Raw genomic sequence first — 12740 nt, forward strand, 5'->3', positions numbered from 1 at the left:
ATTTTGCATCCACCACTAGTAATATACAAATTTTGCATTATTTAGGAAGACCTAAACAGCTAAACTTAACAAAGACGCCAAGGACTTTGGGTCAATGGTGCTTTCCCTACACCTTATATTGTGCTTTCTTGGATAATACTTGCATTATTTGAGAAGACCTAGCTACACTTGGCAGTTTCTACCAACCACCAGACTACGTATACTATAGTTGAAGACTTCGTGTCTTTCCAGTTTCTTGGATAATACTTGCATTATTCGAGAATTTTGACAAATTAAAATATATGCCGAAATGTGCTTCCAGCTAAAAATTTCCTTGGATTGTTGACAGCTATGAGTTTCCTTTACGCTTAGCTGAGCTTTTGTTTACTCCTATTTGTTGGGATCAATGGTGCTTTCCCTGCACCTTATATTATGCTTTCTTAGATAATCATAATCCTTGCATTATTGTAAAAGACCTAGCTAGACTACAATAGGTGAATACTTCGTGTCTTTCCAATTTCTACCAACCACCATGACTTTTATCGACTTTGTTTTTTGACAAATTAACCTATATGCCGAAATGTGCTTCCAGCTAAAAATTACCTTAGATTGTTGACAACTAAGGTAACTTTGTTTACTCCTATTTGTTGGGAATGTAGAATCATGTTTATGCGTTAATGGTGCTTTAATTCCTAATTCATATGTAGTACTCTTTTAGAAAATATTTCATAGTGACTTTAGCATTAAGAGCAATGCTAGAGATACAAACTATAGCATCATATGGGAATGTGTTTGCAGCCTCTAATTGTTTGCAGGAATTTGACCCCAAGGCAACGTGAATTGATTGAAGAGTTTGCCAAAGAAGAGCAAGGGGAATATGATAAGCGTGCTACTGTTGGAGCATCAAGGTAAAATGTAGACCAATTGGCGTCATTTGTTTACCAATTCTTAGCCAAAAAGGATAAAGGCAACTGAAGAAAAAGCATCATTTGTAAGGGGTATGTAATTTTTTTCTTACAAATCACAATGATAGTTTTATTTGAGGCGACAATATTTGATCAGTTGCATCTAGAGCATCTAAGTTTTTATTGTACATATTAGTTATTGTTCTTTAATATTTTTCACTATCCAGAACGTCAAATCAGTTTATTTGTCATTTTTATATTATGAATAATATCACGTACATGGATATTTAGATGTCACTTGGAATAAATCTTTTGAATATATAGATGGTGCAATATTTACTGAAGCATTTAGAAAAAACACTATTTATTGGTTTTCTTTGGAGCTGTCAGATCAGACAAGTGCTTATGCATAGGATTGGATGTCCCCATATTCTGGTTTTGAACATTGTGAATTCATGAGCATGTTTTATGTGATTAGGCAGAGTTCATGCTGAGTTGAAAAAGAGTAAGACAATATTTCGTTATAATTTGCGAGATTTAAGATTTTCTTGCCATTACATGGCACTTCATGGCTAGACTCCTAGCCCCTTGGGGGTAGCTGTATCTCTGTCTTTGCATAACTCACATATTCAATTAAAGCAACAATGCAAAAATACATCTTAGTCCTTTAAAATTACACAGCGAATATAGATTTTGCAGAACATAGTATTAAAATTCAATCTTTAGATTCAAAATCCAACAAGAAGAGACACACGTACACGTAATCATTAAAATGCAAGGCTATGCAAGTCTGAAATTAAACAACTAACGGTAATAAACCACAACAAAATAGTAGCAATACAAGGCTATGCAAGGCTGAAATTGAACAACTTATGCAAGTCTGGAGAACAGTTTCAAAAACACAAATATATAAATAGCTTTGCCATTACAAATTTCCAAAAAAATCTGATCATATCGAAAACAAATACAATGAAAGAGAATAGTTTTTCATCCAGTCATTTGGGAATAATTAAAGCCCAAACTTTTAGTAAATGAAATGAATAAATTCACTAAAAAGAAATGAAAACATTCATGAAATAACATGTTTAGAACATCAACAGTAAGTTCAGTTGAATAACAAATAAGCATAGTAACTTCAAATTTCGGCTTGATCTGAACCTACCCACAAATTGCTATTTTCTTTCTCTATACGTTGAGTAAATTTTGGAGGCAGAGATCATAAGGGCCATCAGGGCCATCAGTGCTTGTGGATATTTTCAAAAAGAAAATTACCACAAAGAGAACACCTGGAGGGAGGGGGGGAGGGAGAGAGAGAGAGAGAGAGTTTGGGTTAGAGAAAGAGAGAGATGGATTTTAGTAATTCATTCTCCAAAAATCATTCCTCTTTCGTTTCGTTTCACTATTCAAGCCTTCTTCCACTATCTACTATTCATTGCTCAGTGCTGTTAAGGGGTTATTACTGGGTAATGGGGTTATTATTGGATAATCCGGGAGTATACTCCCTCTCTCTCACATAAGAGTGAGTCCCACCCACCACGGCACATCTTCGTGTGAGAAAGAGGGAGTTATACTCAAGGGCATAGCTATGTGTAAGGGTGGGGGGCCATGGCCCCCCAAAATTTTGAAATTTTTTTAAATATATATATATATATATATATAATTATTTTAGTGTTTTCAAATTTTAGTCTACAAAAATAAAAGTTGGTTCCCCCAAATATTTGATTTAGTTCGATGATGCTCTTAAAAAAAAATGGACTAATAATTATAGAGACAACATTATTTTTCACAATTCTATTTTTTATGGTAAAATATGCTCTTATATTTGTTAAATATTTGATAAAATTTGGCACCAAACATATTTGAATCTATATCTTTTTTAACCAGTTCTGTGGCAATTAACAAGTCATTGACTCATTAAAAAAATAATGTCACTAAAACTCCACATGAAATGTCTCTTTAGTTACTATATAATGAGTTAGAGCAACATAGCTTCAAATATATTTGAAGCTTAACTTATTCCTCCAAGTTTTGGATCATTCATGTTTTTGAAAATTTCATTAGTTCAATTAAAAGATTTTTTACGTACCTTAGTATAAAATTTGATAATTTGTATCGAAAATGAAATTTTTTAAGAATTTCATTATAAAAATAGTAAAAATGAATTTTATTTTATGAAAAATCGCCACCAAACATAATTTTGATTGAAATTACTAAACTCTTTTTGTTGTTGTTTGGTGTGTGTATATATATACAACTTATCAAATAAAAAAGTGTGTATATAATAAAAAAGCGTGTATATATATGCTTATGTGGAGATTGTCTTGATAAATATATTAAAGTTGCAACTTGGCCCCCCAAACAAAAATTCCTGACTCTGCCCATGAGTATATTCTTAGACTATCTAATAAATTTCTGCTGTTAAGAGGTACCTGTTCATCCTTCCACTGTGTTCGTTTCATTTCAGTACTGTTCATAATCCTTCAACTGTGTTCATTTCATTTCATTGCTATTTATTTCTGTTACTATTCATTGTTTTTCATTGTTGTTTAACAGCCCCTATTGTGTCATTGACTGGGAAATTAAGCTCATTAGATAAAAGTTTTGACACTACCAATCTTGGATCAGATGAACGACTCACAAAACCTACTTAGTGCTGCCGTTCCACCATGTCCTTCCAAAAGCTTAACGCCATTTACTTAATTTTTTAATTGGACATGTAGCTAAAATTTAAGAGGTGAACCTAAGAAAAGGAAAAAAAAAATATTAAAAAAAGAAAAACATGCTCACGCAATGGAATGATAGAAAATATAATTGGTATGAATTTACTCTCACGTCATTATATATGAAATGATTTTTTTAATAAAATATTACTTATTCTATCAATTAAATATTTTATAAAAATTAAAATTTTATAATTTTTTTCTCTATTATTATTATTTTTTTATAAACCAATAAACAAAAAAAGGAGAGCACAAAGATTGATACTAAACAAACACAAAAGATGGAAAATAAAATAAAATAAAAAAACAAAAGAAAGAGAGAAAATTGGAAAAGAACAAACTACAATGAAAAAAAAAAGTCACAAAAAAGAGAAAAGAATAAAAAAATATCAAATTTTGAAACATAACTTTTTCAACATTACAAGACCAGGGAAAAAAGTAACTAAGGGCTGCATCAAATCAATTGTGTTTTCTAGAGAGAATATTTTGGAGGGATTGAAGAGAAAATGTCTGGCCCCACCAAATATTTTTCATCCTTTCCTTCCTTACCAAACAATGCTAATTCCTATTTTCTATCATTTATTTTCCATCTTTCATATTCCACCTCCAACCAAATACAACAACTCTAGCAAACTATCAGATACAACATAGAAGATACAGGTAAGCCAAGTCATATCACAAAGGACACCATCAAACGCGAGTAGAGTGAGAAGTGTAGGGAATTAACCTGAAATTCCCAAACTTGTGAGAAACAAAAATTAGAGAAAACATACGCTAAAGAAAAATAATCACACGCACAATACAGTATTTACGTGGTTCGGCAATTTGCCTACGTCCACAAAATTACAGAGATTTCACTATTATCAGGAAAAAATACAAAAGTGCGGTAATACAATTTTTCAGTCTCTCAAAAACTACAACAACAAAACCCTAATCACCAAAGCTGCGTTTTCTATATCCTGCCTCCGTTCCATAGACTAAGCCTCAGAAAATCTCCCATTAAAAACCATGCAACATTATTCGGGTCAGGTCGGGTCGTCAGCCATATCAAACATAACTAGGCTCCACATAGCCCAACAAGAAGTTCCACACAAACTACAAAACACTATTTTAAACAAAGTTACAAAAATCTACTCGGAATTCAATTCTACCCTTTATATGTCTCATCTAATTTTGTAAGGCAAATTAGATGGCACATATGAAGGATAAAATTGAATTTCGAGAAGATTTTTGTAACTTTGATTAAAACAAAGTGTTCTGTAGTTTGTGTAAAATTCCTCACTCTGCTTTTTGAGCCACTGATGCTATTCTTTGTGATGTGAAGTTATATCGGGTAGTTTGCTAGAGTTGCTGTGTTTGGTGAAGGTGGAATATGAAAGAAGGAAAATAAATTATAGAAAATAGGAATTAGCATTGTTTGGTAAGGAGAGGAAGGGTGGAAAATTTTTGGTGAGGTCCAAGCATTTTCTCTTTAAGCCCACCAAAATATTCTTTATGGAAAACACGATTAATTTGATATAGCCCTTAGTTACTTTTTTTCCCCAGTCTTGAAATGTTAAAAGAGTTATGTTTCAACATTTTTTTTTTTTTATTCTTTTCTCTTTTTTTTCCTTTTAGTTTTTTTCTTTCTTTGTGGTTTGTTCTTTTCCAATTTTATCTCTTTCTTTTTTTCTTTTCTTTTTTTTATGTTTTTTTTTTTTTTTTTCTATCTTTCGGGTTTGTTCAGTATCAATCTTTGTGCGCTGCTTTTTTGTTTATTGGTTTATAAAAAATTTATAATAATAATGAGAAAAAATTTATAATATTTTAATTTTTATTAAATATTTAATTGATAGAATAAGTAATAATTTATTTTAAAAAATTATTTCATATATAATGAAATAAGGATGTGAGATTAAATTTATACCAACCACATTTTCTACCATCTTATTTTTTCTTAACCAAATAAAAAAGTTTTTCATCCCTCTACTTTTCCACCTTTCCAAATAAACACAGATAATGGAAATTAAAATCTTTTCTATCTTCTCATTTTTCCATCCACTTTCCATTTTCTATCCTCCCACTTTTTCATTTGAACTCTTTTGACTTGTGTAGTTTTTTTTTTTTTTTTTTTTTTCATCTAATTGGGACATTCTAACTTCTAAGAATAACAAAATATCAAATTGATTAAAAAAAAAAAAAACTTCTAAGAATAACATCGGTGATGAATTGGACCACTTTATAAAAGACATAAATTTATGTGACAAAGAAAAAGAAAAGGAAAATTATTTGTTTATATTTTACTATTAATATAAGATTTATAATTTTATATTGTAAACTAAAAATATATGTACAACATTATACACTTTTACAAATGTGTACAATGTTATCCATATTTGTTTAATTTACAACGTAAATCTTTGTTGAGGTAAAAATTTTCGAGATCTAATTTTATTAGCCCACTCACCAAAAAATACCCACAAACCCATAAATTATTTTGAGCCCACATAAATATTTCCCACATATTACTCAAATATCCTCCATCTTATTGGGCTCCCACAAATACTCTCTACACAAGCCCCATAAGTTACCTTGGGCCCTCTCACAAATACTACCCATTATATCCTACATATTATCCAACTTAGGCCTTCCAAAAAAATACCTATTACTACCAAATTGGGCCACAAAATTATACTATCTCTACAAAAGATCTCAAAATCATTTACCTTGTAGGAAAATCCAAAAAACCCAACAAAACTCTCTTATAAAGCTCGTTGCTACACGGCACCTCCAAAGCCCGTTGCTACACGGCACTCTAAAAGCCCGTTACTACATGGCACCTCTAAAACCCGTTACTATATGGCACCTCTTAAAAGCCCATTGCTACGCAGCAATATTTTTACAAAATCTTACCTAGAGGTTCTTTGCTTTTGTGAACGTCATGAACAGTCGAAGAAACAACATGTCTTTGGCTAGGCATACCAACAACAGCCTCTCCAACAATAACAGTGACATCAGGATCCTTGCTAGCATGTTCTTGACCAAGCATCTCAGCAGCAGTCTCTCCAGCAGTGACAGCAACAATAGGACTCTCGCCAACCATCTCTATATCTTCATTAATTAGACCTAGAGAACAAAGGACGTCAGGAGAGGAAACACAAGAAGAAACCAAAGTGAGGAACAGTAGTTTATCGAAGTCAGCAGTTGTATACTCAAGATCATACCCCTCCGATTGTGTCCCTTCACTATCACCAAACTGTTGCAACCATGAGAACATATGGTTAGCACCAAAAATGAAGGCGAAGAAGAAAAGAAAAAATATAGAAAGGATGTAAGAAGATAAGGGCTCTGTAAGAATACCTCTTCTGAAGATTCAAGAACCTTTACTCTGCGAGCACTAGTCTTCCTTCTGTGTTGCTTCAACGGTGAGGATGTACTAGCAGATGCAACAGCTGGGACACTGGACTTAGTGGCTGGAGCTGCACTAGAACCAAATTGGACAACAACTGGGGGCTTAGGGCGGCCAGCCTTGATCTTCTCAACACTTGCTCTTTTGCGTCTCACTTTTTTAGGTATGTCTTCGGAATAGGGTGACTTGCCACGAGGTCTCTTGGGTGCACTAGTGGCTAGATTAGACTCGGGGGCTCTTACTATGACATTTTTCTCACTCCATTCTATGGGAACATCGCCCTTATGAACCAACCAACCATTAAGGTCAGCCCACCACTTAGCAAACCCCAAATTCTATCTAGTAGCCCATGCCGAAGCTACTTTTGTATTTGGAATAAGCCAAGCATTGGTAGAAAGCTCCCTTAAAGAAGGACTTATAACTACTTGCTCAACCTCTCGGCTACTTACAAAATCAACAAAGGTGCTTATCACCTTCCTCCAATACAACTTCATGTTTGAGGTAGCATACCCCTCACGGTGCCTACTTGGAACCAAGACCCTCTCCACCTTGCTAGCCCAATACTCCAATGTTGTACTATGAACCAATGGCTTCATTGCATCACTCAAAGGACATCCTGTGGCATTGATGTCCAGGACATCTTGATCAAACCTGAATTGCCTTAAAACTTTATGGGGATTATATTGTGTCAAATCAAACCCGGCACCACTCGAGTATGGCATATATGAAGGGGATGTAATAAGAAAGAAATTAGGAATCTTCTCATGATCATTCAGTCCAAACTCTTGAGATCTGGGTCTAGCATTTGGAAAAGGGTTTGGGCAGCAAAACCAAGCAACAACATAAGAATAGGGCTTCCAAGCAAAGTGAGCCCCATCATCTAGCAGTGTGATTGAAGGGAGATTCCAAACCTTCAACCCCATCCACTTCATAAGCAAAGGAAGACCATCTTCAAAGCCAAGAAATTGAAGCTCACCATTAGAACCAGTAGCTCTGACCACCCAATTGGTCGCTTGTACATCACCAACATCTTTACCAACATCAACATAATCTTTCGAATGCCCCTATATGAAATTTTGCAACAATACTACATTAATACTAGACTCAATAATGTGGTATGGTGATCCTTTAAGCTCATCACTACGTAATCTATCAAGCTTAGAGTAAAGAGTGCCTAAACACAAAGCACCTAAAGGCAAGGACACACCTCTGCATAATACTACGGCTAAAGGAAATGTAAAAGGCTTTATAAACTATACCAGGTCAGAATTAAACACACACTTGCTCATCCACAAAGTTAAGAATGCGGCCCTTCTCATATCAACATCCTCAGACTCTCTAAACTCAGAAATCCAAAAGAAGAACCCAGCTCTATTACCTCCCCAAGACATAGAAGTACCTCTAAAAGTCTCCAACAGCTTTTCGGCAATCACAGACTCCTCATCAGACAGCCCTAGCTCTAGTGGATTCACATCTCCCATGCTAGGCAGCAAGCAAATCCTTTCCACATCTTCAAGGGTGACTGTAGTCTCACCCCAAGGAAAAAAGAAAGTGTGGTTATTAGGATTCCAGCTGCATACCAGAAATCGAAGTGCTCTCACATCTCTATACATGTTCCACCCACAGGACACAACCACAGCTTCAAAAATCTTGACATCCCTTAAGATTTGACAGAATCCTTCATTGACATCCTCCTGCTCCACCCAATCAGACCAACCAATAGTTGTGCCACAAGGACACAAAAATTGAATAGGGGCTAGTAGAAGTTCTTTCCACTGGAACCGCAGGTCTATTATACCAAAAGCGGTTAGGACCCATGTTGTCTCATGACTGGGGGCTTTGCCCTTCAAAATCCACTTCTTTGGTACACCAAGTAGGCTGACCTCAAGAGCCCCAACTACTAGAAATAGAGAAGTGGAACAATATCATAGGTCTTGCAGTGGTAACAAGGGCTCTCCTAGCCTAACCTTCGCATCAGCACCCCTAGCAACTGCCTCAGCCACGCCCCCAACTGTAGCCTCACTCCCTGGCACGGCCACCCCAGCATCACCAGAATCCAACGATTCTTCTCTTTCATCCATAACTCATAGAACCAAAGATATTAATTTCTCAGGAAAAAAAAAAAAACACTCACTGCCACTGCGGGAAGCAAAAGAAGTTATGGGTCTTTCTCTCACTTGGCCGAAATCAACAAGGGAAGAAAGAAAAAAAAAAACTTAGTTTCCCTTTAAACCCTAGCCGCAGCTCTCTGCCTTTCTTACTCTTAGTTGAAGACAAAGAAAAGGAGGAAGAAGAGACTCTGTTTCTATCTCTGCTTTGCCAAAAATCTCAGTCACTCTCTCTGCCTTGGTTGAAATTGGTGTTACTCTCTCACCCTTGGCCGAAAATAAGAAGAAGAAGAAGAAAAGGCTTTTTCTCTCTGCCTTAATCTCTCTATTTTTCGGTCCAAGCAAAAATAAAAGGAGTAACCAAGGCAAGCCTTTTACTGGTAAACGTGAAAGTTGCAAGTAACAAGACATGGGGAAGAGACCAACATTTAATGCAAGAAACCTAGGGAATAACTAAAAGTACTGAACGTGGGAAAAGTTGTAAAAGCCCACTACTCACAACTGCCACCAAAATTTTAAACTCACATGTGTGACCAAACAAAAACTGCTCACACATGACTCAGGAGGCTAAATGTTGAGCTACAAATTTTCGAGCCCTAATTTTATTAGCCTAGTCACCAAAAAATACTCACACAAGCCCATAAACTATTTTGAACCCACATAAATATTTCCCACATATTACTCAAATATCCTCCATCTTATTGGGCCCCCACAAATACTCTCTATACAAGCCCCATAAATTACCTTGAGCCATCTCACAAATACTACCCATTTTATCCTACATACTATCCAACTTAGGTCTTCCACAATAATACCTATTACTATCAAATTGGGCCACAAAATTATACTATCTCCACAAAAGAACTCAAAATCATTTACCTTTTAGGAAAATCCAAAAAACCCAATAAAACTCTCTTATAAAGCCCATTGCTACATGGCACCTCTAAAGCCTGTTGCTACACAACACCTCTAAAAGCACGTTATTACACGGCACCTCTTAAAAGCTCATTGCTACACGGCAATATTTTTACAAAATCTTACAAAAGCGAAATATTATTTTGGCACTTATTTTACAAAGCCCAGATGCTATTTTGGCACCTATTTTACAAAGCCTAAATGTTATTTTGAGACTTATTTTACAAAACCCAAATGCTATTTTGGCACCTAATTTACAATGCCCAAATATTATTTTGGCACTTATTTTACAAAACCCAAATACTATCTTGGCACATATTTACAAAGCCCAAGTATTATTTTTGGCAACTACTCATAAAGCCCAATAATAACTTGGCACTTATTTACAAAAGTCCAAATATTATTTTGGAAAAAACAAATACATTATGCTCAAAAGCCCAAATATTACTTTGGCAAAAACAATTACATTATGCTCAAAAGCCCAAAACTATTTCTTGGCAAAAACATATTTTCATATACTAAAATCCCTAACTCATGGGAAATACAAATTACTCATCTCTCAAAAAAATTTCTTTTACAAAATTTATAGGAACTATACTTATTTCTTCCATAATCAATTAAAGCCCATGTATATCACACATGACAAAACTATTCATTTTTGTAGGGATGACCAAGCCCAAAGAAGCTCAACTACAAAGCCCAGCTCACATACAAATCCTAGCAGCTGAAGCTCACGTGACCTGACCAGTCAAGTCTCAGTACAACCTGACAGTTGGAGCCCATTGCCATCAGTTCCAGTTTGTCCAATCAGGTCAGAAGAGGGACACATATCCAGCAAGGGTTAAACCCTTCCTTGCCAAACTGATTTCCATCATTTCTCATGTGACACAAAGCTGAGATGACATGACATAAAGCTGGGAAGCTTCAGCCCCAGCTGTCTATCCTTTCTTCTCCAACCCATTCAGTCAAGGACTAAAGGCAGCCATAACCAGCCTATGAAAACTACTGGAATAATTTGAGATCAGTTCATTATCATGCCAAAAACGTGTACTTTCTGGTTCATGGACCAAGCACATGAACCCAAATGGGAAAATTTAGGAAAATGTGATTTGAAGAGCACAAAAGGGATCCCAATAGAGTTCCCAACATAGAGCTCCATGATTGACACCTAGCTTGGGATGATACAATCTGCCCTAGAGAGCTCTGATTCTAGTAGCAGCAAAACCAAGATAATTAGCCTAACATATGCCTTAATCCCATTAGCTGAGGACAAATCAGCATTTAATACCAAGTCAGAATCCCAGCTGTTATTACGCAAAACAACAAGAACATTCTAAAAACTAAGCTTACCACTCTTGGCCAGAATCCTAGGAATGATTCTCTACGGATTTTTTGAAGATTGAGAAAGATTTAGCAGAAATTATTTACTAATTACCCCCTCAAACTCAACTATAAATGGAACTCTTCACTAATCCTTCAGGGGGGACCAGGACAGACTAAGAGATACACTAATAGAAAAGAGTTCTTTCTAAGCCCTCTCCAAGATCTATCAAAGTTCTGAGTCATTGAGTTCGTAGCTCCAAGCTTAGAAACTAAGTTCTCCAGCTTCTAGCTCACGAACATCCCTCATAACTCTACTTATAAACACTTATCTGTCCTCAATAGAAAGTCCTAGCAGCTTCACTAAACACTCTCTCTTACTACTCATGCTACCTCAAAATGACCCTCTCTACTTACTACATATACTATGTCCATGAGCATGCCCTGGTATCATAATGATCTTGCTGTGCAAGCTGGAATCTCTCTCTCTCCTTTCATCTCACACTAAGTTTTTCTCATTACTTGCTATAATGGAACCTATGATATTTGTTTACTCATTTACTATTGAAGGTTATGTTGTAACTGTTACTATAAAATTTTTCCCTCATATCATTGTATTAGAAGACTCTTCTCTAGAGCCCATGGATGATGAGTTTGAAAATGTAGATAATTTCCTTAATCTGTGAATAGCTAACGGCTGGATGTTTATTCTGCTCTGTTTCATTTTATTGCTAGGATACTTTACCACTGGGATATTTTACTGCTAGGTTATTTCTTTATTACAGTATGCCTTTTATTGTGCTGACATGTCTGCTGTAGGAAGTGTTTTTTGGCCATCTCATAACCCTTGTTAGTCCTATCCTAGGCCCCAGGTACAAAAAGAGGGCGAACTCTTCAAAAACTTCACTGATAGCCTTTGGGCCATGCTTCAAGTCCATTGTCAAGTTTCAGTTTAAGCCCCCAACCCAACATAAATCTCATTTGTCAGAAGGAAAACTTTTTCGCCCCTGACAATCTTACGTTAATAGTGTAATGTAAAACCAATAATTGCCCTATATATATTATCATTTTAAAATGGTACACAACTATTGACCAATATAAAAATATTTTATTTCGTTGACCAAATCAAAGTAGCCAATTTCCATTTTGAAAGATTGTATTGCAATGTATTAAGAAGCATCTATTTTGTGTTTTTTCAATTGTTGACAACTTTTTTAATTAAAACGATAGCCCATTTGTTGATATTATATGAATGCTAGTTTGGATTTTCAAGGGAAAAAAAATGTTGTTCTAGCGTCAGTGTGTTTTTGTGGTGGTTTTTTATTTATTATTTTAATGTTTGTTAATATTATTTTAAATAAATTGATAATTTTTAGTTGCTGCCTATTGTCAAAGTAAAATTCTA

The sequence above is a fragment of the Quercus robur genome, chromosome 4, assembly GCF_932294415.1.
Source record: "Quercus robur chromosome 4, dhQueRobu3.1, whole genome shotgun sequence".
Taxonomy (NCBI): Eukaryota; Viridiplantae; Streptophyta; class Magnoliopsida; order Fagales; family Fagaceae; genus Quercus; species Quercus robur.